Source organism: Hemicordylus capensis, chromosome 4 (assembly GCF_027244095.1).
Source record: "Hemicordylus capensis ecotype Gifberg chromosome 4, rHemCap1.1.pri, whole genome shotgun sequence".
In the NCBI taxonomy this organism is placed as follows: domain Eukaryota; kingdom Metazoa; phylum Chordata; class Lepidosauria; order Squamata; family Cordylidae; genus Hemicordylus; species Hemicordylus capensis.
The window spans coordinates 186,042,502-186,064,402 of NC_069660.1; the positions used below are offsets into that span (position 1 = coordinate 186,042,502).

General features: G+C 47.3%; 1 long non-coding RNA gene across 1 annotated transcript in view; it reads left to right on the forward strand.

The window, feature by feature from the left end:
• LOC128324353 (uncharacterized) overlaps positions 1–20,606 on the forward strand; it is a 108,349-nt gene extending 87,743 nt beyond the window's left edge. Inside the window, exon 3 of the long non-coding RNA XR_008306804.1 lies at positions 20,287–20,606. This is a non-coding gene — a long non-coding RNA (uncharacterized LOC128324353). The remainder of the gene's footprint in view (positions 1–20,286) is intronic.
• The last annotated feature ends 1,295 nt before the right edge of the window (positions 20,607–21,901 follow it).

Here is a 21,901-nt window from a genome sequence, read left to right on the forward strand (position 1 = left end):
TGCAATCTAAATTCATCAGGGCAGTTCTTAGAGCCCCCAGATGCTCTCCTAACGTGGTGCTGAGACTCGAATTGGGGATTCAGAGAATTGAAGCCAGGGCATAGATTCTAATCTTAGTTTATTGGCTTAAGATCAATTTTTTTCCTCAAGGTTGGATCTCTTTTGTCCTGGCTGATGGATTTCAGTAATCTGGGATGCAAGCTGTCCAGAATAAAATCTCAGCCTTGGGCCTCTCTCAAGATTACCTCTTTCTGTTAAGTTATAACCAGGCTATACAGGTGTTGAAACAAAGAATTCTGGACATAGAATACCAAAATGACCTTAGTCTTATTTCTGACTTGAGAAGGAGACTTGATTTCCCTTTTGGAGGTTCATCTTCCTATTTACAAACTTTAAATTACCCCCATCATCAAAGGGCCTTTTCCAGGGCGAGACATGATGTACTGCCCTCTGCAGTGCTTTCTGGGAGATTTTTGAAGGTCCCAAGGAGTGACAGACTTTGTCCTTGCGATTTAGGGGATGTTGAAAATGTACATGTTCTGTTGTGTTGCTTATTCTATAAGGACATATGACAGACTTTATTAACTCCACTTGTATTATCTTTATCTGGTCGTTCAGAAGAATTTTATGTTGCCTTTTTGCTTGCAGACAAAATTCCTTCTATTACGTATAAAGTGGCTAAGTTTTGCTCTGTTGCTATTAGGACTTGACAGCAACTAACTTCCTGTCCTGTCTTTTATTTTCTTGGTTCAGTTAGGATGCTGGATAACAGCTATTTTTAGATGTAAATGGGATTTGTTTTCTTTCTGATTATTACCATTGTTGTTTTATGTATTCTTTTTATCTGCACTTTTCTGTAAAGTTTTAACTTGTATTTGCTGATCCTTGATCGTTGATAGTAATAAACTAAACTAAACTATTTTTCAATGAGATGTTGGAGCACCAGGCATTGGTCAGATGTAGATCTGCCTTCCCTAAAACCTGCTTGTTCGTCTGCCAGCACTTCTTCTTGTTCTAGCCATCCTTGAGTTTCCCATGTATGTGTCTGGCATACAGCTTGCTGATTGTATTGAGCAGGCTGATTGGCCTATAATTGGCAGGGTCATCCCTGTGTCCCTTTTTGAATATGGGGACGATGATCGCCAACACCCAGTCCCTGGGAATGTGATCCTGGGAGTCAAAATGTGTAAATAACAATGCCAGAACTGGGGCCCACCACTCCAGGTTACTTTTTATATCATGTAGACATACCATTATTCTGTCAGTTTTTCCTCCTTTCCTTTCACTCAGTTATACAGGTGGCCCTCCGTATCTGCAGTTTTGCATATCTGCGATTTGGTCTTAGGGACCCAGTTTCATTATCTGTGGTTAGAAAGAAAGGTGAAATTAGCCTATCCATGGTTTTGAGTGGCCAGAAATGACCTGGAAATGACTTTTGATGTCATTTTTTTTTGCTATCATTTCCCAGCAGAGAGCAATTTTGTGGCTCTTTTTATTTTTTGACAAATATTTGAACGTTTTGGGGGTTTGGGGGGCATTGCTGGAGAGGTGAAGATTAAGGTACTGTCATTTTCTTCTTTTATATCTGCCACCCTTGCTTTTTTGGTTCCTCTTTTTATAGTTAGGAACCTAACCCCCAATTCCCATTGACTCAAGGTTTCATTATTTGCGGTTTCTATATTTATGCTTACACGTGGCTTCCATATTCACAAATAACAAGGGCCACCTGTATTTTAGTTCTCTCTTGTGGGCATTTGGTTTGTTAATGGCATGAAAACCAAACTGGGTGTTTATAAAAAATATTTTTAATTTTACCTATGATTCATTTTGACTTGCAGTTTCTGGCAGTTTCCTATCATATTTAAATCTTTTAATATGATAGATTCCTAATCTATTTAAATTCCTATCATATTTAAATCCACTTTAATCCTAGTGAATCAATTAACTTGAATCTCCATGTTGTATCTTAGGCACCGCTTCTAAATCTGATGAAAGATGGAACTGTTTATTCTTAGGAAAATACTTGATGCAGCAGCTCAAGGGACAATTATTTCCTCTATTTTTATGTTCCTTTTGGGGGGAAGACACTACATAATGCCTTGGATACCAAACTAGAAAACAAATTTAAAAAGCAAATGTTCAAACGGTAATCATCTGAAGAGTGATTATAAAAATAATAGTAATTATTGTCTGCCTAGAATTCCTAATTAAAACCTCTCCATCTTTTAAGCTCAGTATGTCTATAGCATTGCCTTTCGCCTTTTAATCAGTGATTTTTTCAAGCGGGGGCCATGGAGGGGGGAACCTTAAATGTGACAGCTATTTCCCACTGTGCTGAGCTCTGCACAGTTCTGTGCTCCAGTGCTGCAAATGTCCTTAAGAGAGATGGAGCTCTCTCTTAAGAGCTATAGCACTGGGAAGAGCTACACTTCCTGGCATTCTGAGCACACTTTCCAAGATGGTGCAGGAGCTCAAGAGGTCTCAATTGACCCCAAAGGAGCCCCTCCCCACCAGCACTGGGAAAGCATAGCACTGCGCAGTAAGAATGGTAATCTCTGCATGATACAAGGGGGACTGTGCAGAGTTTTCACCTTCTGCCAAAGCTTCACCCAGGCCCAATCAACAAATAGTCAGAAGGCCTTAGAGATCAACATTTAGATCAACACTTAGGATTGATGGGGCTGCCACTGGTCCCTGCTTGGGCCTTACGATGAAGAACACTGTTTTAATCAGGCAATAGATTTGTTTGTTGGCTTGTTTTCATCCTATGTTTTCAAAGGCTTGGTTAGTATGTTACTTTTCATAGAAGCAAAGATTTCCTCTATGTTTGGAACTCTCATTTTAGAAAGATCTTTGGTGCTGATTTAGAGACTTCTCAAATTCCACTTGGTCACTCCATTACTAGCACTGAACAGCTTAAGCCCTGACCTGCTAATCATAGAACAGGTAGTTAATCTCCTCCCTTGCCCTAAATAAGGCTTCCGAGGAAGATATGTTACCTGAGGAAGATATATTGAAGATATGATGCTGAGGTATTTAAATATTTTGCAGACGGCTGGGTGCAGCTTCTTACTAATATGTTTACATACATTAATGTAACAGGGGTATTGCCAGCGAGCTGGACGCTTTGTATATCTTCTCCTATATATTAAAAATGTGGCAAATAGAACTCAAGAAACTATCTACCAATAAGCTCAGTAGTAATTATGCCAAAATGAAAATTATGGTATTTGGGAAATGGCCAAAAAGGTTTAGAACATAAGAACATAAAAACAGCCCCGCTGGATTAGGCCCAAGGCCCATCTAGTCCAGCATCCCGCTTCTCACAGTAGCCCACTAGATGCCGCTGGAAGCCACAGGCAGGAGTTGAGGGCATGCCCTCTCTCCTGCTGTTACTCCCCCGCAACTGGTACCCAGAGGCACCCCACCCCCAAGGCTGGAGGTGGCCTATTGAAGAATCTGCCTTACAACAGTGAAAACAGTACAATACCTGGGTATCTTCTTTACTGAAACAGCAGCCTCATGTAGATACATAAGTAGTAACAGCAAGACAGTTATGAAGTTTCTCTCTCTTCACAATCTCCATTGTGTTCATGATTTGGCATTCCTACTGCCCCAGAAAAAGAGCAAGAATTGCATCAGCCATAACAAATGCTATGATCTGCCTTGAACTAATAAGCATATTGATGCTAAGGCAGCATTCCTGCCTTAAGAAGTGTCCAGATCTGGCAACAATGAGAGTTGCTGATGTCTTCTGGTAGCCATTAAATTCAGGCTACCTCCTTCCTCTACAAAAAAGAAAGCATGCCCCTGGTGTGACTGCTTGAGTATACCTAATCATTAGCTAACAACAAACAACAACAACCCACCTTTTGTCAGTTCAGCTAACTAAATATAGTCAAGGGGTATCACCAACCCAAATTCATTAAAGCCTTTTGTTCCCAGCCATTGAGCGTCATTTCCAACATGGGCACCCACCCAACCCTCCCCGTAGGGCAAAATAGCCTTATAAAGCATCCCCCCTTTCCCCTCAAAGTGTGCAGTTCTCATGTGTGTGGCATCCTATGTGAAGTGCTTGCTTTTCCCTGATTCCGTGGACACCTCCATGCACTCCAAGTTCAGCTTAGACTCTGGTCAGACATTTCCTTGGTTGTTCCTTTGAATTGGATTCTGCTGGGGCTTTGGTGACCCTAAGCTGCCTGCCATTGCACCAGAGTTCTGGTGGATTTGGCCCCGTTTTCCTCTCTCCACAACTTCCATCAAGGTTGAGGTCTCCCTGAAGTGAATGAGTATGAGTCCCCTGAACATGTGTGCTGGGATCCTCCAAGTCCTCCTCACCACCTACAGCAGTTTTCCCTAATATGGGCCAGTGTTGGGTTATAAACATGACTCCCGGTCTGCTGAGGGCCACCATTTTAAAAGGTGGCTGCTTGCCCAATTAACAGCACAAAATGCAAATTTCTATCCTGTGATACCTGTGGCACACAAATAACTATGGGGATTACAAGCCTCTTACAAGCCTGCACTGGTGTAAGAGCATATAAGAGGGATGTAAGAGAGGTGTGGGGCTGAGTGGGAAAGGCATCAGAAGAGGGAGCCATCAATCTGTTACATTCTCTGGCCACCTTTATATAAATGAAAGGGCCCAGGGGCTACAAAAATTGGCTGACTAAACTTACAAGGGAAAGGTCTATTAGAATATAGTCATCTTTTAGCGTAAATCCTGAACAATACTATTGGATAATTTAGTCACGGATTACACTCTGAGTAGCTTCCCTGTCAATAGACCATTTGCGTTGACCTTGCTCACCTTCATCTCTGTGCATGGTTAAAAACCCTTGATAGACTGGCCTGGAGGACTGGGCTGTCAGTTTTCAGCGGGTGTGTCAGCAGCGTTCTTCCAAGCATAACAGGAATGCTCCCCTCTCTCATATTTTTTTGTGGTTTTTAGGCAGTTAAATTATAGGAGGAGGACCATCAAAAAACAACAACCTCATTTGGGCCCAGCTTTTATTTTCTTCAGTATTTACTGCATGCTTTATTGCTATTGTCTTTGGGCAATGCTTGGAAACCAAATGTATTTCATCCCTTGCATGAGTTACAGGGGAACTGGGTGACATCACACCTGTGGAAATGTACACGATTTACCTTTCTATAGACTGACTTGCAAGAGATCCAATTATCTCTGGGTTATATATTATACCAATCACATATTAAATCTACATGAGAGAGAAAATAATTTTTTTACTGACCAATTTCTGTATGGTTGATTTATTGTGCTCTAAGCATGGATAATCTGCGTCTCTTCTAAAAGTGTCAGCTCCTTATCTTAGCTTTTCAGTGTGTTTACTGACTGTTGAGCATGATTGTTACACCCAGCGACAGATATGCTGCGTGTTATAATTTGCCCAGTACATCTTATAAAAGCAGTACTGAGTCCTCCAGCCTCTTGTCATGAGACACATGGCTTGAAAATATAATGCCAGACAGGAAGCACACACACACACTGTACATTACCTTTTCTCTCTTGTTGCCAGAAAGAAGAAGAAGAAGAAACAAACAAACAACAAATAACAGGACATTTGCCATTCACAGATAATTACTCCTTTCTATCAGCTTCAAAAGGAGAACAAAATTGCTTTCTTTAAAATAAGGATAAAAGCAACCATCATACTGGAAAATGCACAACTGAGTTTGTTTCGTAGAGGTGGCACTTTTACCTCAGCTGAGTGCACAGTGAGCACTATACTCTACATGCACTCAGTCGTGCATTTTCCAGTATGATGAAAAAACAAATTGAGTGGCATTCAGCAACACAGGATAATTAGTAAGCCCCCCGCCCTCCTCCATTGTCTCCCTGTCCTCCTCTAAATTTCAACTGCAAGCTCTACAGGGCAGAGACCTGCCTTTTACTTATGTTATTATGTAAAATTTCTTGCTGTTAGGCAAGATGCAAAAACATACAGGGCTCTGAAGCCTGGAAATGTGGAAATGACCTTTTGTCAGGCATGGCTTTTCTATCCACTCTGAATTGTTGTTGTTGTTTACACAGCCAGACAGGTGTTATTGACTGGTTTGTTTTATCCAGACACCGAGGCCTTCCCAAGGACCTGGGATGCCAGAATTTTATTGTCAATGTTGTTGCTGTTGTTATAGATATCGTGGCAGAATATAGGCTGTTCCCAGTAAAGTTGCTTTTTGTAATTGGCTGATGGTGATTTCTGTGGCCCCTATGGTGTTGAGGTGCTCTTCAAGGTCTTTTGGAACTGCACCCAGGGCGCCAATTACCACTGGGATTATTTTGGTCTTCTTCTGCCACAGCCTTTCAGTTTCAGTTTGTAGATCTTTGTATTTGGTGATTTTTTTCTATTTCTTTTTCTTCTATTCTGCTATCACCTGGTATTGCTATGTCGATTATTTTAACTTGTTTTTCTTTATTCTCGACTGCATTTATATCTGGTGTATTGTGTTCAGATATTTGTATGTAGTCGGAAGTTGTTATTGCTGTTGTTGCGGTTGTTATTATTATTAATTCGATTTCTATACCGCCCTTCCAAAATGGCTCAGGGCATTTACACAGAGAAATAATAAATAAATAAGATGGCTCTCTCTTCCCAAAGGGCTCACAATCTAAAAAGAAACATAAGATAGACACCAGCAACAGTCACTGGAAGTACTGTGCTGGGCGTAGATAGAGCCAGTTACTCTCCCCTGTTAAATAAAGAGAATCACCATGTTAAGGGGTGCCTCTTTGCCAAGTTAGCAGGGGTTTACCCAGATCCCCTCTTCTACACAGTTACTAACAATGCAAAAGCCCTTTCCTTTTGCATCTGGTTGCACTATTTGTTCTCATCAAGTGTGGTTCTTTGCTGCTCAGAAAGCATTCCAGCCCATTTGCACTGCAGAGAGCCTTTCTGTTTCTTGAAGTACATAACACAATGACTTTGTAAAGCTGGGTACGAACAAGTTCAAGTTTATATGGAACAATACACACTAAGTGGCTAACATGATGCACACAGCATTACAGAGATGTAATACTGCATTCAAGGCTACTGTGGAATTGGAAGGCAGCCCCGGTGCTGTAGAAAATGGGTGGGTGTTATGAATGGGGAAAACTGCAGAAGCACTGCTAGCACAACCTCACATTCTTATCAGCATTGGGGCTGCCTTCTGATTCTGCAGCAGTCCCGGGGCGCAGTGTTACATCTTTGTAACACTGCACATCATGTGAACCACTGCCATTCATTCTGAACAGTGCATGCACATTTCAATGGCTGACTTTCCCCATAGAAAATATTGCAGTAGCCCTCAAAAAAAGCTTGGGACTCCATTTCTGTGTTGATAGAAAGGGAAAGCTATTTGAATGACACAACTGATGGTGTTACACATGTATTGTGCCATTATACCAAGGTGCATATGGCAGTGTTCCCATGGTCAGGGTTAACTACAACCGTGGAGCACTCCTGAAGAGCATAACATAAGAAACCACACTTTGTCCCCAGACCCCAAGGAGATGCAGAGACATTGCTAGGTGGGAACGATCAAATATTTATTGAGGTTTTGGTTACAGCTGTATCGACTGGGATTGGCTAGACCTCATGCAGTGCGGTGCCTAGCGGGCTGGCCACACTGTGGCCGCCACCACCTAAACGACCGTGGTGATAGCACCTTGGCTCCAGGCCAGTCCTCCCCCAGTAGCGGAGGTGCCCTTCTTCGCCAACCTAAGGTCAGGCTTTAACTAACAGCACGACGTCCCACCGATGCTGCACAGCCATACAGGGAGGATGCCGCCTTTAGAGAGGCATGGGCCAAGCCACATCCCTGATCTGTCAAGCCTCAAGGGATCAGCTCACCCTCCTAGATTTACTTTACCTAATGTGCCACACCTATTCTAATTAGCATTTCCCCACCGCACTGTACCCGCCGACCCTGAGGAGTTGACCCAGTTATCAGCTGGCTAGCTACCTACGAAACCCTGATATAGCCTGAGGCAGGTGAAAAAAGGTGCACACCAGGAGCCAAACAGGTGTGTACCCCAAAAATTCCTGCCCAGCCCCAATTGGCGACCAGCAAGTGCCCAGTCTATATCTGAGGGATGGGAGGGAGGGTCTGCCTAGAAGAGGAGGACTGAGCCGGGGCAGGTGCGCCGATGGTCTCGGGACATCCGGCCCCGCCCATGGAAGTGATCGGGGCCAAACACCAGCAGCTCCCAGCCCCGTGTGCTCCTTGTAGAGGGGGCTGGGACAAGCGAGCCGCGCTACGGAAGAGTGGCGAGCGGCTTTATTGTCCCCAGACCCAAAGGACATGCGGAGACATTGCTATGGTTGGAACGGTCAAATGTTTATTGAGGTTTTGGTTACAGCTGTATCGGCTGGGATTAGCTAGACTCCATGCAGTGCGGTGCCTAGCGGGCCGGCCACACTGTGGCCGCCACCACCTAAACAACCGTGGCGATAGCACCTTGGCTCCAGGCCAGTCCTCCCCCAGTAGTGGAGGTGCCCTTCTTCGCCAGCCTAAGGTCAAGCTTTAACTAACAGCACGATGTCCCACCGACGCTGCACAGCCATACGGGGAGGATGCCGCCTGTAGAGAGGCATGGGCCAAGCCACATCCCTGATCTGTCAAGCCTCAAGGGATTGGCTCGCCCACCTAGATTTACTTTACCTAAGGTGCCACACCCATTCTAATTAGCATTTTCCCACCGCACTGTACCTGCCATAGAGGGCGTTAGCCTCGTTTAACGCCCCGCACCCCACAGACCCAGTATCACTGTCACCAATCCCAGCCTCAAATCGTCTATAAAAAAACCCTCATGCCTGTGGCTGACAGGTGGACCCCATCACCTCGATAGAGCCCGGGCTGTGAGTACATGATGTCATCATGCGGGAAACACCCGCCACCATTGGAGGCCAGAAAGCGTGCAATAGCTGCGTTAACCCCCTGTCTAGCCCTGTCCACCTTGTTCTGTTTGAGTGCCCCCCGCCAGACCCTGCGCTGAGTGATGTCGGACCAAAGAATGACCGCCCCGGGGCACCATGACAGCACCGCGCCGAGATCCTGCTCGATCGGCCGTGCAAGAGAAATACCTGACTGGCTAGTCAGGTCATTCCCCCCGAAATGCAAGAGCAGGATATCCGGCGCCGGATTCTCCTCCAGGTCTCCCGCAGCATCGGCAGCAGCTGTGCTCTTCGCATTCCCCTCCACCTGAGCCACTCAGTGGTGGCCCAATGCACCAGGCCCAGTTTTGTTCCCGGCTCCATGCCTTGCGCCCACTTGAGGGCCCAGAAAATAAAGGAGTGGCCCAGGACAAGGACGCTGGCCCGCTTCACCGGAGGCTTCACCCCTGTGCAGGAGAGAGAACACACGTGAGATGGGAGGCCAGCGGGGAGGGGGGGAGCTGGCGCGGAAAGGGCGGGGGGGGGGTTGGGAGTGCTTTGTTGCTCTCAGCTCACATATCTGCGGTAAACCGCAGACCAGCAACGGCCCAGGCTCTGGATTGCGGCGCCCGAATAGCTGAGGCCCGCAGCCGCCAAGGCCGCCCCTATTCTGAAGGAGTGCGCTGACAGGTGTTGTGTTGAAACCCCAGCCACGTTAAAGGCTCTCCTCATAACTGACCAAAATTGGTACTGGGACAAATGGCTGCCATTAGCATGCACAAATAGGCACTCCTCTGCCTCGCCTCTGGCTGCCATGTAGGCCATCAGGGCCCACACCGGGCACATGTGGGGATCATCTGCTCTGTGCAGTGTAACCAGATGCCCCCTGCCCCGCTGGTCAGTTTTAGAGAAGCACAGCCTCAGCGTCACCGAGGCTGAGTCCACAGCTAGGTCGCGCTTCTGCACGACCCTTCCTGCCGGGTCTCGTGTCCCCCTGGGGAACAGCTCCCCAACCCTGAAGGCCCCATAGAAGGCCACCAGCGATGCAGCCTGGAACAACATCACCTCGTGGGGGGATGCGCACACTTCCCCCAGGCCCTGCACGGCATGCTGCAGCGCGTCTGGTGTAATGGGCCGGCGTTGGTCTGGCTGGGCTGGTGACTCCCTGGCCCAGCCCACCAGCATGTGCCGTACTCTGAAATCGCTCGAGTGGTCAGGCAGACCCCTGGCCTTCGCATAGAAGGCCAGCGCTGCCAAGTGCCCGGCCATGGTGCTCTCTGCAAGCCCGCCTGCACGGAGGTGTACCAAGTACTGCATCAGGTGCTTGGGTGGGGCTGACCAGGCCTGACCGATCCCTGCCTGTGACCTGAAATGTTGGAAGGCTTCAACCCTCCTGCCATAAGCTACTTGTGTCCTAGGTGCTATTGAGGCCTTGATTGCCCTGAGTGCCTCTACACTCCAAGGCTCCATAGCCCAACAGGCATCTTCTCGGGCCTTGGGAAAGCATCGGGAGCCAGCTGCCAAAAGCGCTGCATCTGAAAACGAGAAAGAGCATCTGCGATATTGTTCTGCGCTCCTGGCACGTGCTGCGCTGTGAACAGTATGTTATTCTGCAGGCATGCTAGCACCAAAGCCCGGACTAACCTCATGACTCTCTGGGACTTGGAGGTTTGTTGGTTGACGACCTGCACCGCTGCCATGTTGTCGCACCAGAAGTGCACGGCTGAGTTGCGAAACTGGTCTGCCCAGATGTGAACGGCAACCACTATGGGGAATAGCTCGAGGAAGGTGAGGTCTCTCGTGATTTCCTGCTTGGCCCAGCCACCTGGCCATTGCTCAGTGCACCACCTGCCCCTTAGATATAGGCTGAAACCGAGGCCACCGGCTGCATCGGACTGCACTTGAAAGTCCGCCTCCAGGAGTTGTGACACCCGCCAGAAGGAAACCCCATTGAAGGAGTCCAGGAAGCCCAACCATAGCCTCATGTCCTCCTTCATGGCCGCGGTCACCCTAATTCGGAAGTGCGGCAGCCTGCAGCCCGCCACGGCATCACAGACACGCCGCAAGAATGAGTGGCCGGGAGCCACCACCCGGCAGGCGAAATTAAGATGCCCGATCAGAGATTGCAGCTGGCGCAGTGTAATCTTTTTGACCTGCAAGCAGGCCCTCAAGAGAGCCTTAAGAGCCTCCAGCTTATCCAAGGGTAGCTGCGACAGCTGCCCCTGTGTGTCCAATTCTATGCCCAGAAATGTAATCCTGGTCTCCGGCCCTTCTGTCTTGTCCTTAGCCAGGGGTACCCCAAGCTCCTGGCACAGAGCAACAAACATGCCTAATAGCGTGGAACATTGATCTGAGCCTGCCCGGCCTCCGAAAAGTTAATTGTCAAGTAATGAGCCAAGGAGTTAAGCCGTGCCCTCCGGAGCAGCGCCCACTCCAGCATTGTGCTGAAGGCCTCAAAGGCCACGCACAACACCGAGCAGCCCATGGGGAGTGCCCTGTCAATGTAATACTTCTCCCCGAAGGTGAACCCCAACAGATCAGTTGCTGGGATGGACTGGTAGCAGCCAGAAGGCCGATTCGAGGTCGCACTTGGCTAGCAATGCCCCAGGCCCGCTGGCCTGGACCATTGCTGTCATTTCATCAAATGAAGTATAGCAGACCGAGCACAGCTCGGCCGGTATGCCGTCATTGACCGAGCAGCCCTTGGGGTAGGGCAGGTGGTGAATCAGCCTATACTCGCTGGGAGCTTTCTTAGGCACTATGCCTAAGGGGGATATACTCAGAGTTTGAAGGGGGGGCTCGTCAAACGGGCCTAAAACCCGGCCTAAAGCCACCTCCTTGTTAATCTTCTTGAACACTACCTGATCCATCCCATTTACTGATCTTAGGTTGTTGGCCAAACTAAATTTGTGTGGGAGCTGGCATGGAATCCTAAAACCTTCCGAGAATCCAGCTTCCAAGTACCGCGCGCGCTCCCTATCTGGGTAGTCGCGCAGCAGCCCCTGCAGCACCGAGATCTTAATTGGGGTGGGGCCCCTTTCCAGAGCCACCACCGTGGGCCATTGAGGGGCCTTTGCCCCCGCTAGCGCGGTGGCCCCCGCCACCCTCTCTGAAGCCCTTTGTGCGAGGGCAGCTAAGCCCGGGGTGCCTGCCCCCGCAAAAGCCACAGTCATGCCTAAATTTGCAGGGGAACTGCGCACATTTCCCACTCCTGTTGTATTCCCAGCACACCAGGGGACTTTGAACCCCCTGGGTGCTGGTGGAGGAAGCCGCTGACGCCTCCGGGGTCTTGGAAATTAGGTGGCTGCTTTCCGCGCGTTCCCCAGTAAGGGGCCTGGAAGGGGTCTGTGATTCTAAGCCACAGCTCAGAATGTTGTTTCTCCCCTGAGATCCCCTGGTAGTTAGATGCACGCCCCTAAACGCTTGGTCATAGGCCTCCCAGAAGTTGCCTCCAAAATCCATGAACACCCTATGAATGGTATCAAAGTACTTACTGAGGGCAGGGCCTCTTTCCGGTTACCTCTCTGTGACCACCCCCATGTATATGGTGAACCCAGACACCTAGTTGTTCCAATTACGCTCTATGGTCCTTTCCTTCTCCCTCTCTTGCTCCCTGTCCTTCCCCACAGGCTCAGGGTCCTTGAACAGCAGCTGGAAGACATCTATATATTCACCCTTCCAGATGCGTTCCTTTAAATGCGGCAGCAGGTGGTCGCCCAGGGGGACCGGACCACTGTCAAGGCTGCTGCCGTTGCTGGCTGGTTGTGCCGGCGCTGGGGTGGCATGAGCCCCCGAATGTCCTGCCCCCCCTTGCCAGACCTGATTGCATGTTGCGTGTAGGGAAGCCCAATTCATCGGGCCTGGGAACCACCCGAAGGGGCCGCCAGGAGGGTTCCACGGCAAACCCCAAGGCCAGACCCCTTGTGGGGACTCACCACCTTGTCCAGCCTGGTCCTTGGAGGCGGCTCCTGATGTAGATCCAGACACTGTCCCACCATCTCCGCCGAGTCCCTCCGCATCCCTGATGCCGCTTGCGGCAAGAACGGATGCCGTGGCTGCCTCGAGCACTGCTAGACGGTCAGTAAAACCTTGCATCAGTTTAGTCCGCTTCATAGCCCTAGTCATCCTATGCGAGTTCACGGGGGTAGGGGGTTCCCCCTCCCTGGAAGTTGCAGCCCCCGATGGGCCCCCTCCATCACCCTGCAATGCCTCCCGACCCCCAGCAATAGCCTCCAGTCGCGCGATGAGGGCCCTAATGGCGCTCAACTCAATATCGCGCTCATCCTGCCTGGGGGGGGTTAACCTGAGGCCCAAGTGCGGAATAAGGGGTCAGTGCGTGCCCAAGCGCTATGGGGGTGGGGGTGGGATATGAACCGGCAAGTTGGAGTGTCCCTCCCCCCGCTGACTGCTTCGGCTAAGCGGTGTCTTATGCAAGGGCCCAAATCCCCCGACCTGCCCTCCCAGGCCTTATCCCAGCCTGCCCCAACCACCCGCGCTGCACCCCCCAAACCTGGGCCAGGTAGGACCCGGCCTGCAGCTCCTGCTGTCCTCTGAAGGGTCTCCACTGCCCGCGGACAAACACTGTTGCTGTGGCGGGCTGAGGCAGAAGTGGCAGTCAAGCAGGCGGGTGCCGACTCTCCGCTAGGCCCCGCTGCTTATGGGGGGAGGGCCGAAGCTAAAGCCTCCAGTCAGGGGTAAGGCGCCCCAAGGAGGGTGGGCGTCGAAGCCCGACACTCTGTGCAGGCCAGGCCCCAGAGACACGAGCCAGGCCACGTGGGAGCCGCCCAAGTGGTGCCGCTCGGGCCGCAGGGGCGACGAAAATGGTGCCCTGTGCCTGCCCATGCTCCCCCGCTGCCCGCCGCCCAAGGGGGGGAGGGCTTAAGGCCACAGCCCACAGGCAGGGGTAGAGAAGGCCCGATGAGGCCCCGGGCGATAGCCACCCTGCGACTGAGGCCAGGCCGCGCTGGCGACCCGTTGGTGGTGCCGATCGGGCTACGCGGGCCCCGCAAAATGGTGCCCGGCGTCAGCCGTGCCGGCCGTACCCGGCCCGCGCGCTCGTAGGCGCTGGGCTAGCAACGAGCGGGCGGGCCTCCGGCCCGACTCTCCACTCTTGCCCCGTTTGCCGGCTCGCTCCCTAAGGCCAGGCCACATGCTCGCAGCCTGGCTGGAGCTCGAGCATGGCACATCCTTCCCCTCTGCCTACGAGAGGAGGACTGAGCCGGCGCAGGCGCGCCGACGATCTCGGGACATCCGGCCCTGCCCATGGAAGTGGTCGGGGCCAATCATCAGCAACTCCCAGCTCCGCGTGCTCCTTGTAGAGGGGGCTGGGACAAGCGAGCCATGCCGCGGAAGAGCGGCGAGCGGATGTATTAGCACCAACTGCTGCAGTTATTTAGGATTAAACTGAGATCAGTAAATATGATCTGATCTAAGATTACAATTGGTGCTAAAGCTCAGATTTTCACTGCAGTCTGTGGGAATACAGTCAGCATACTCAGCTTGCTGATTGTAGTTAGTCTTTTAACTACAATTGTGTGGGTTAAGAGAACATGTCCCATAATCAATGTTTCTAACAGTAGTCAAACAGATGCCTTTGGAAGCTCCCAGAGTATAAAGGTAACAGACTTTCTTTGGTTATACCTGCAGTAACTGGTATGTGGAGGTATGTGAACCTCTGAACATTATTATTAATTATTATTATTATTATTTTACACAGTCAGACAGGTGTTATTGACTGGTTTGTTTTATCCAGACATCGAGTCCTTCCCAAGGACCTGGGATGCCAGAATTTTATTGTCAATGTTGTTGCTGTTATAGATATCGTCGCAGAATATAGGCTTTTCCCAGTAAAGCTGCTTTTTGTAATTGGCCGATGGTGACTTCTGTGGCCCCTATGGTGTTGAAGTGCTCTTCAAGGTCTTTTGGAACTGCACCCAGGGCGCCAATTACCACTGGGATTATTTTGGTTGTTGTCATTATTATTATTATTATTATTATTACATTTATATCCCGCTCTTCTTCCAAGGAGCCCAGAGAGTACTACATAATTGAGTTTCTCTTTCACAACAACCCTGTGAAGTAGGTTAGGCTGCGAGCGAAGTGACTGGCCCAGAGTCACCCAGCTAGTTTCATGGCTGAATGGGGATTTGAACTCGGGTCTCCCGGTCCTAGTCCAGCACTCTAACCACTACACCACGCTGGCTCTCATGAAGAGATAGAACATGAAGGTTCTGTCTTACTATCATGGTTAGTACCTGTTAATAGAATTTCGTAACTTAATTTGCCTTAATCTTTTTATAAAGCCTTTTATACTTGTGACTATCACCACATCATAAAATCATAAATTTCATAAACCTGTACAATTGTAACTGTCATTCTGGCAAATATTTTATTATTTTTATTTTAATATAACATCAGCTATGTGCATGGTTGTTTACACAGAATGAGAACATAAGGGAAACAAGAGGGGAAGGGAAGGGGAGTGGAGGCAGGGAAGAATATGCAGTTATTTCATGTACATTTATGTGGGCTTAGCTGTGACTGAGTAAGAGGACTAGGGAGTCAGGTCAAAGATTTCTCAGGCAAAGTGGGTACTGAGGACAGATTTTGAAGGTAACAAGAGGAATGGCTTCACAGGCATTCTGGGAGGCAGTTCTGGGCATAAGGAGCAGCAAGGGAGGAATTGTTTGAAGAAGCAGGGTCCATTTGGATGGCTGAGGGTGATGGAACTGAAGATTTAGAACATAAGATTTTAAACATAAGAAAAGCCCTGTTGGATCAGGCCCATGGCCCATCTAGTCCAGCATCCTATTTCACATAGTGACCTAGCAGATGCCTCTGGGAAGCCCACAGGCAAGAGCTGAAGGCATACCCTCTCTCCTACTATTACTTCCCTGCAACTAGTATTTAGAGGCATCTTGCCTCTGAGACTGGAGGTGGCCTATAGCCCTCTGACTAGTAGCCATTGATAGACCTGTCCTCCATGAATTTATCTAAACCCCTCTTAAAGCCATCCAAGCTGTTGGCTGTCCCCACATCTCATGGTAGAGAATTCCATAGGCTGATTATGCATTGTGTGAAAACTTTCTTGGCAATCAGTTTTATGGAATGACCTCTGGTGATTTTGGTGTTATGAGAGAGGGAGAAAAATTTCTCTCTATCCAATTTCTCCACATCATGCATGATTTTCTAGACTTCTATCATATCTCCCCTCAGTCATCTTTTTTCTATACTAAAAAGCCCCAGGTTCTGTAGCCTTGCCTCATAAGGAAGGTGCTCTAAGCCCCTGGTTGCCCTCTTCTGCACCTTTTCCATTCTACAATGTCCTTCTTACGATATGGTGATGAGAAGTCTACACAGTACTCCAAATATGGCTGCATCATAGTTTTGTATAAGGGCATTATAATATTAGCAGTTTTATTTTTAAACCGCTTCCTAATGATTCCAATCATGGAATTTGCCTTTTTCACAGCTGCTGCACATTGAGTCAACACTTTCGAGCTGTCCACCATGACCCCAAGATCCCTCTCTTGGTCAGTCACTGACAGTGTATATGTTGTGATACGATTTGCTATGATATGAGAGCAGAAAGATGGCATGGGTGGGGGCAAGGCTATGGTGTGTTGATAAACAAGATCTGTACAGGTACTAAATCTGTTAATCATCATTTCATACAACTGAACTTACTCTGAGAAAGGAAAAACCTATTCTGTTTTCATGAATACAGATGTGGTTACCCATGTGCCTTCTTTTATCTTGGAATTCTGTTGTTCCTTGTAGTCATCATTATTTTGGAGTTTGCCCTTATGATTGTTTTTCTTAGCTTGTTTTCTAATGAAAAATCAATAAGCAGGAGCGATAAGAAATAGGTTAAGAAAACTCTTCAGCATCAGCATTACTTAAAAGTGACAATTAAAAAGAAACACAGCTACCGAGAGAAGAATTTTTTCCCACAGATTATGCCAGTATAGCAAGCAATCTATCAGAAGAAAAGAAAGAGAAGGCAAAAATACCACACTGAATACTAACAGCATCTGGAGCACAAGAGTAAGAATTCACAATTATGTCAGTTAAGTTGCTGTGTGAACTAGAAGAAAGCTGAAAGCAGGTTACCTTTTTTGCAGCCTTGTAACACTAATCCTGATATACAGACTGCATGCCCAAGATGCTGCAATTGTTGCTTTCTCTGGCAGGATGAAGTCACAGGCAAGAACAAGTGACTTCAGAATAGGTGTGGCATGAAGTCACAAGGCATATGGGGGCTGCAGGGGCTGGATGTACATCACTTCACCACCCCGTTGCTATAGATAGGATTGCATTTTTCTCCATTTCTGCTGGCATTTAGGGATGTGCACGAACCTGTTTGGAGACCCTTTTATGGGCCTCCAAACAGGTTTGAATGACCGGCAGTTCAGCCGGTTCAAAGGGGGGGGGATACCTTTAAGGGCGGGGGAGTGTGCCCTTACCCATCCTGCTGCATTTCCCTTGCCAGCACTGCACTTTCAAATGGTCTGGCAGGGCAGCAGCGTACCTCCCTGCCACCCCGTTCCTTTGTTGGACCAGAAGTGATAGGAAGTACCTGGTGCACGTGTGCACATTGGGTGCATGTGTGACATGTGAGCATGCGCTCGTTCGCACTGACATGAGCATGAGTGCCAGGTACTTCCTGTCACTTCTGGTCCAACAAGGGAACGGGGCATCAGGGAGGTACACTGCCACCTCACTGGACCTTTTGAAAGTGCAACGCTGGTGGGGGAAATGCAGCGGGAGGGGTAAGAGCACCTTCACCTGCCCTTAAAGGTATTTCCTGCCTTCAAACTGGCCCCCGCAGGTTCTGTGCATATCTCTACTGGCATGTTTGACAAGGTGCTTTTTAGAATGCAAAGTGAAATTTTGTACACCTGAACGTGAAATACAGCAAGATTTGAAGATTCACTTTTGACTTGTGCTTCTTAGGATCCAACACATTGAATCTTGCCTGTTTATAGTTAATTGTGAACAGGCCAGATTTAATGGGTCAAAGAATCACAAGCCAAAGGAAACCCACTTAAAAGACCTCCTCCTTGCACAAGCGGCTCCTTCTACCTCCTCAAAAGCTGCCCCCAAGGATGATGAATGGCTTGGCTTGGGCTTTAGGGAGTGGAGCTGCAGGGGGAGGAATGAATAACCAAACACTGAGTAGAAGCACCTTGAAGCTTGCACTTCATAGGATCTAATCCATTATTTCCCCTGCTCCTCCCACTGCCACAGCTAAAATCTCTAAACAGCAAAGTGTCTGCCTTCATAAACTAAAGTCTGCTTTGTCAAATGGAGGAAGCAGATTGTGGAGACAATGGCTATTATACTGTATATGTACCAGGGAAAGTGGGGTGGGAGACATTTTGCAAGTTGAGATTAAAAGATGAACACACTCAGAAAGCACAGATAACATGTTGGACTTAACTGAAAGATTAATGTAGATCTATCAGCATTCATAACTGCTAATGTTAACAAAATTGAATAATGAAAGTAGAAAATTGAATTTTTACAAACACACACACACACACACACACACACTTCAACAGAAAAATTTCCCTGTTTCGATCAAATCACAAACATAGGCAGTTCAAATGCATGTTAAAACAATCCTACCTCACTTCATATCATTACAGTTTCATAACAGTCATTAGGGGACCTGTTCACTTACTTGGTTTAAATGTGTGGGTGCGTGGTGGGTGGGGGATGCTAATCCTCCCCTATACAGCTGGGGAGGAAACAGGAACCATGGGGAATCTTGCACAACTCTTTCTGAATCAGACTGATAAACATATAGCAAATTAGGTGTTTCATCGTCTTTGAGCTGTACCACATCATACTGGGGCAAGGGATCACAAGACTGAATGATCCTGCATACCAAAAGCTTTCCTGTACACAGATTACTAGTACACCAGGGAAAAGGGTTCTAGCCTAACCTTCTCCCTAATATGGTGAGTCTAGTGGTAAGGTATCCAGAAACTCCTTTTACATGGTTAGACTGGATCAGTTTCTATCTATCTATCTATCTATCTATCTATCTATCTATCTATCTATTTAGCATTTCTAGCCCGCCCTATACCCAAAGGTCTCAGAGCAGGTTACAATAAAACTAATATAAAAATAATTAAAATACAACATCATAAAATCAAAAATACAGTTAAAAATACAGTGCCTAAGGGGAAGAACCACTTTAGTGTCTTCTTCACTAAAGAATTCGTGACTCTTGAGGATCTGGAGAAGTTGCTTGGAGCAGTGCAGCTTACTATCTGTTCTCTTCTCTCAACCCTTACCTGTCGTGACTCATATCATCTGGTGGGGAGGCCGTTAGAGATGGCTTTGTTTACATCATTAATGCATCTCTGTACATTAGATCCCTCAGAGCTAAGCAATTATAGGCCAGTCTCTAACCTTTCATGATTGGGCAAGGTAATTGAGAGGGTGGTGGCCTCCCAGCTCCAGGCAATCTTGGTGGAAACAGATGATCTAGACTCATTCAGACTGGCTTCCGGGTGGGCTAAGAGGTTGAGACTGTCTTGGTCAGCCTGATGGATGATCTCCAATTGGGAATTGACAGAGGAAGTGTGATTCTGATGGTCCTTTTGGATCTCTCAGCAGCTTTTGATACCATTGACCATGTTATCCTTCTGGATCATCTACAGGGGTTGGGAGTGGGAGGTACTGTTCTGCAATGGTTCTCCTCCTATCTCTCAAGGAGATTCCAGATAGTGTCACTTGAAGACTATTTTTCCTCTAAATGGGAGGTTTTGTATGGCATCCCATAAGGCTCCATACTGTCTCCTATGCTTTTTAACATCTATATGAAACTACTGGGGGAGATCATCAGGAGATTTGGTGCTGGGTGTTACCAGTATGCTGGTGACACCGTAATCTATTTCTGCATGTCAGAGGGAGAACAAAATGAAGCTGAATAACTCAGGAGATGGATTAGAGCTGCCTGTTCTGGAAGGAGTCACACTTCCTCACTAGTAACAGGTATGTAATCTGGGAGTACTTCTTGATCCAGGCCTCTCTCTGGTCTCTCAGGTTGAGGCAGTGGCCAAGGGTGCTTTTTATCAGCTTAGGCTGATACACCAGCGACAACCATTTTTGGAGAATGACCTAAAAACAGTGGTACACTTGATGGTAACCTCCAGAACTGGCTACTGCAGTGTATGTGGAGCTGCCTTTGTACATCGTCTGTAAACTGCAATTGGTACAGAATGTGGCAGCCAGCTGGGTCTCCGGGGCAACCTGAAGAGATCATATTACTCCTATTTTAAATGCATTACAGTGGCTGACCATATGTTTCTGGGGAAAATATAAAGTGCTGGTGATTGCCTATAAATCTCTGAATGGTTTGGGCCCAGGGTCTTTACAAGAATGCCTTCTCCTTCAGGACCCCCGCAGCTTATTAAGATCTTCGGGAGAGGTCTGCCTGCAGCTGCCCGCAACTTGTCTGTTGGTGACTCAGGGCTGGGCCTTCTCTATAACTGTCCTGAGACTTTGGAACAAACTCCCTGTTATTGCAAGAGCTTCCTCATCATTAGCAGGTTCTAAAAGAGCAGTCAAGATGCATTTATTTCAACAAACCTTTGATTAGCTGTAAGTTGGTTTCTATTCTGCTGTTTAAGTTGTTTTAAATTTCTTATAACTGTTTTAATTTGGTTTAAATTCTGGTTTTATTGTTTGCTTTGTAAAGCAGCACGAGACGGTATGTGGTGATATAGAAATGTAATAAGTAAATAAAATATTAGTTTTCCATGTATAAAGAATTATTTTGTATGGTACAGCCTTCAATCATGCATGTACATACCAGCAGGTGGTATGTTCCAGACTCAGGTTTAACCACCTCATTTGCTGTAGGTGAGGACTAGACCTGAAATTTTGTGCTGGGATGAGCAACTTACTAGAGTCAAAGTATTAGTTCAGTATATATGAGGAAAGATGATGACCATATATAGTGTCTTCCAGGATTTTCTGGAGCAAGCTACACAAGCAATGAACTTGCTGAATTTGTCAGATCATGAAACCAGCCCATGTGAGCTAATTTGGAACTGAGTTTCTGATGTGTGAAATTATCCTCAGACTACAACTACTACAACTACTAAAATATTTATATACCGCTTGTCAACCAAAGTTCTCAAAGCAGTTTACATAGTAAAATAAATAATCAAAAAGATGATCCCCTGTCGCCAAAGGGCTTGCAATATAAAAAAAGAAACATAAGGCAGATACCAACAACAGCAAACAGCAACTGCCACTGGAGGGATGGTGTGCTGGAGCTGGATAGGGCCAGTTGCTCTCCCCCTGCTAAATATATGAGAATCACCACTTTGAAAGATGCCTCTTTGTTTAGTTAGCAGGGGTGCTTATATCATGAAACTAAGGAGCAACCCATTGACATCAATGGGTTGCCTCTTGCAAATAGTTTAAGGTGTTGCTGTTTAACAGCATTGTCTATCAGAGGAATTGTTCTCTCACATGTGAAGGCAAAATTGACATGGACTCCAAAACACTTTCAAAATGCAATTGATGGATCGATTAGTAAGCATGCAGACTTTTTCTGAGGAATATTTACAGTGTTGTAGCAAGCATGCTGTAGTCATCGCAGTTTTTCTCTAGCAGAATTGAACAAAATTTTATTTTCCTTCACATTGAGGTCTTAAATATTAATCCTTTCTACTTCCATCTTCAGGACAAGAACACTGCCATTACACAAGTGTGCATTTGATGGTGTGGTAATTACTAGATAGTCCAGTGTATTACATGCAGGGGATTGTTGTTGTTGTTTCTTCTGGCCCCTGTGCCTACTCTCACACCTACAGCCCGCTTCCTTTTATCATTATTTGGCATTGAAAGCAACAGCTTATCCTGGGCTGGCTTCCCTAGGCCAGTGAGAACTAGCACTAGCAGACAGTTTTCTTGGACAATGAGAACTAGTTTCTTAGGAATTACTCAGTGTGATAGGATTCAGTCTGGTAAAAAGAAACGCTTCAGTGAGTGCTGGATTC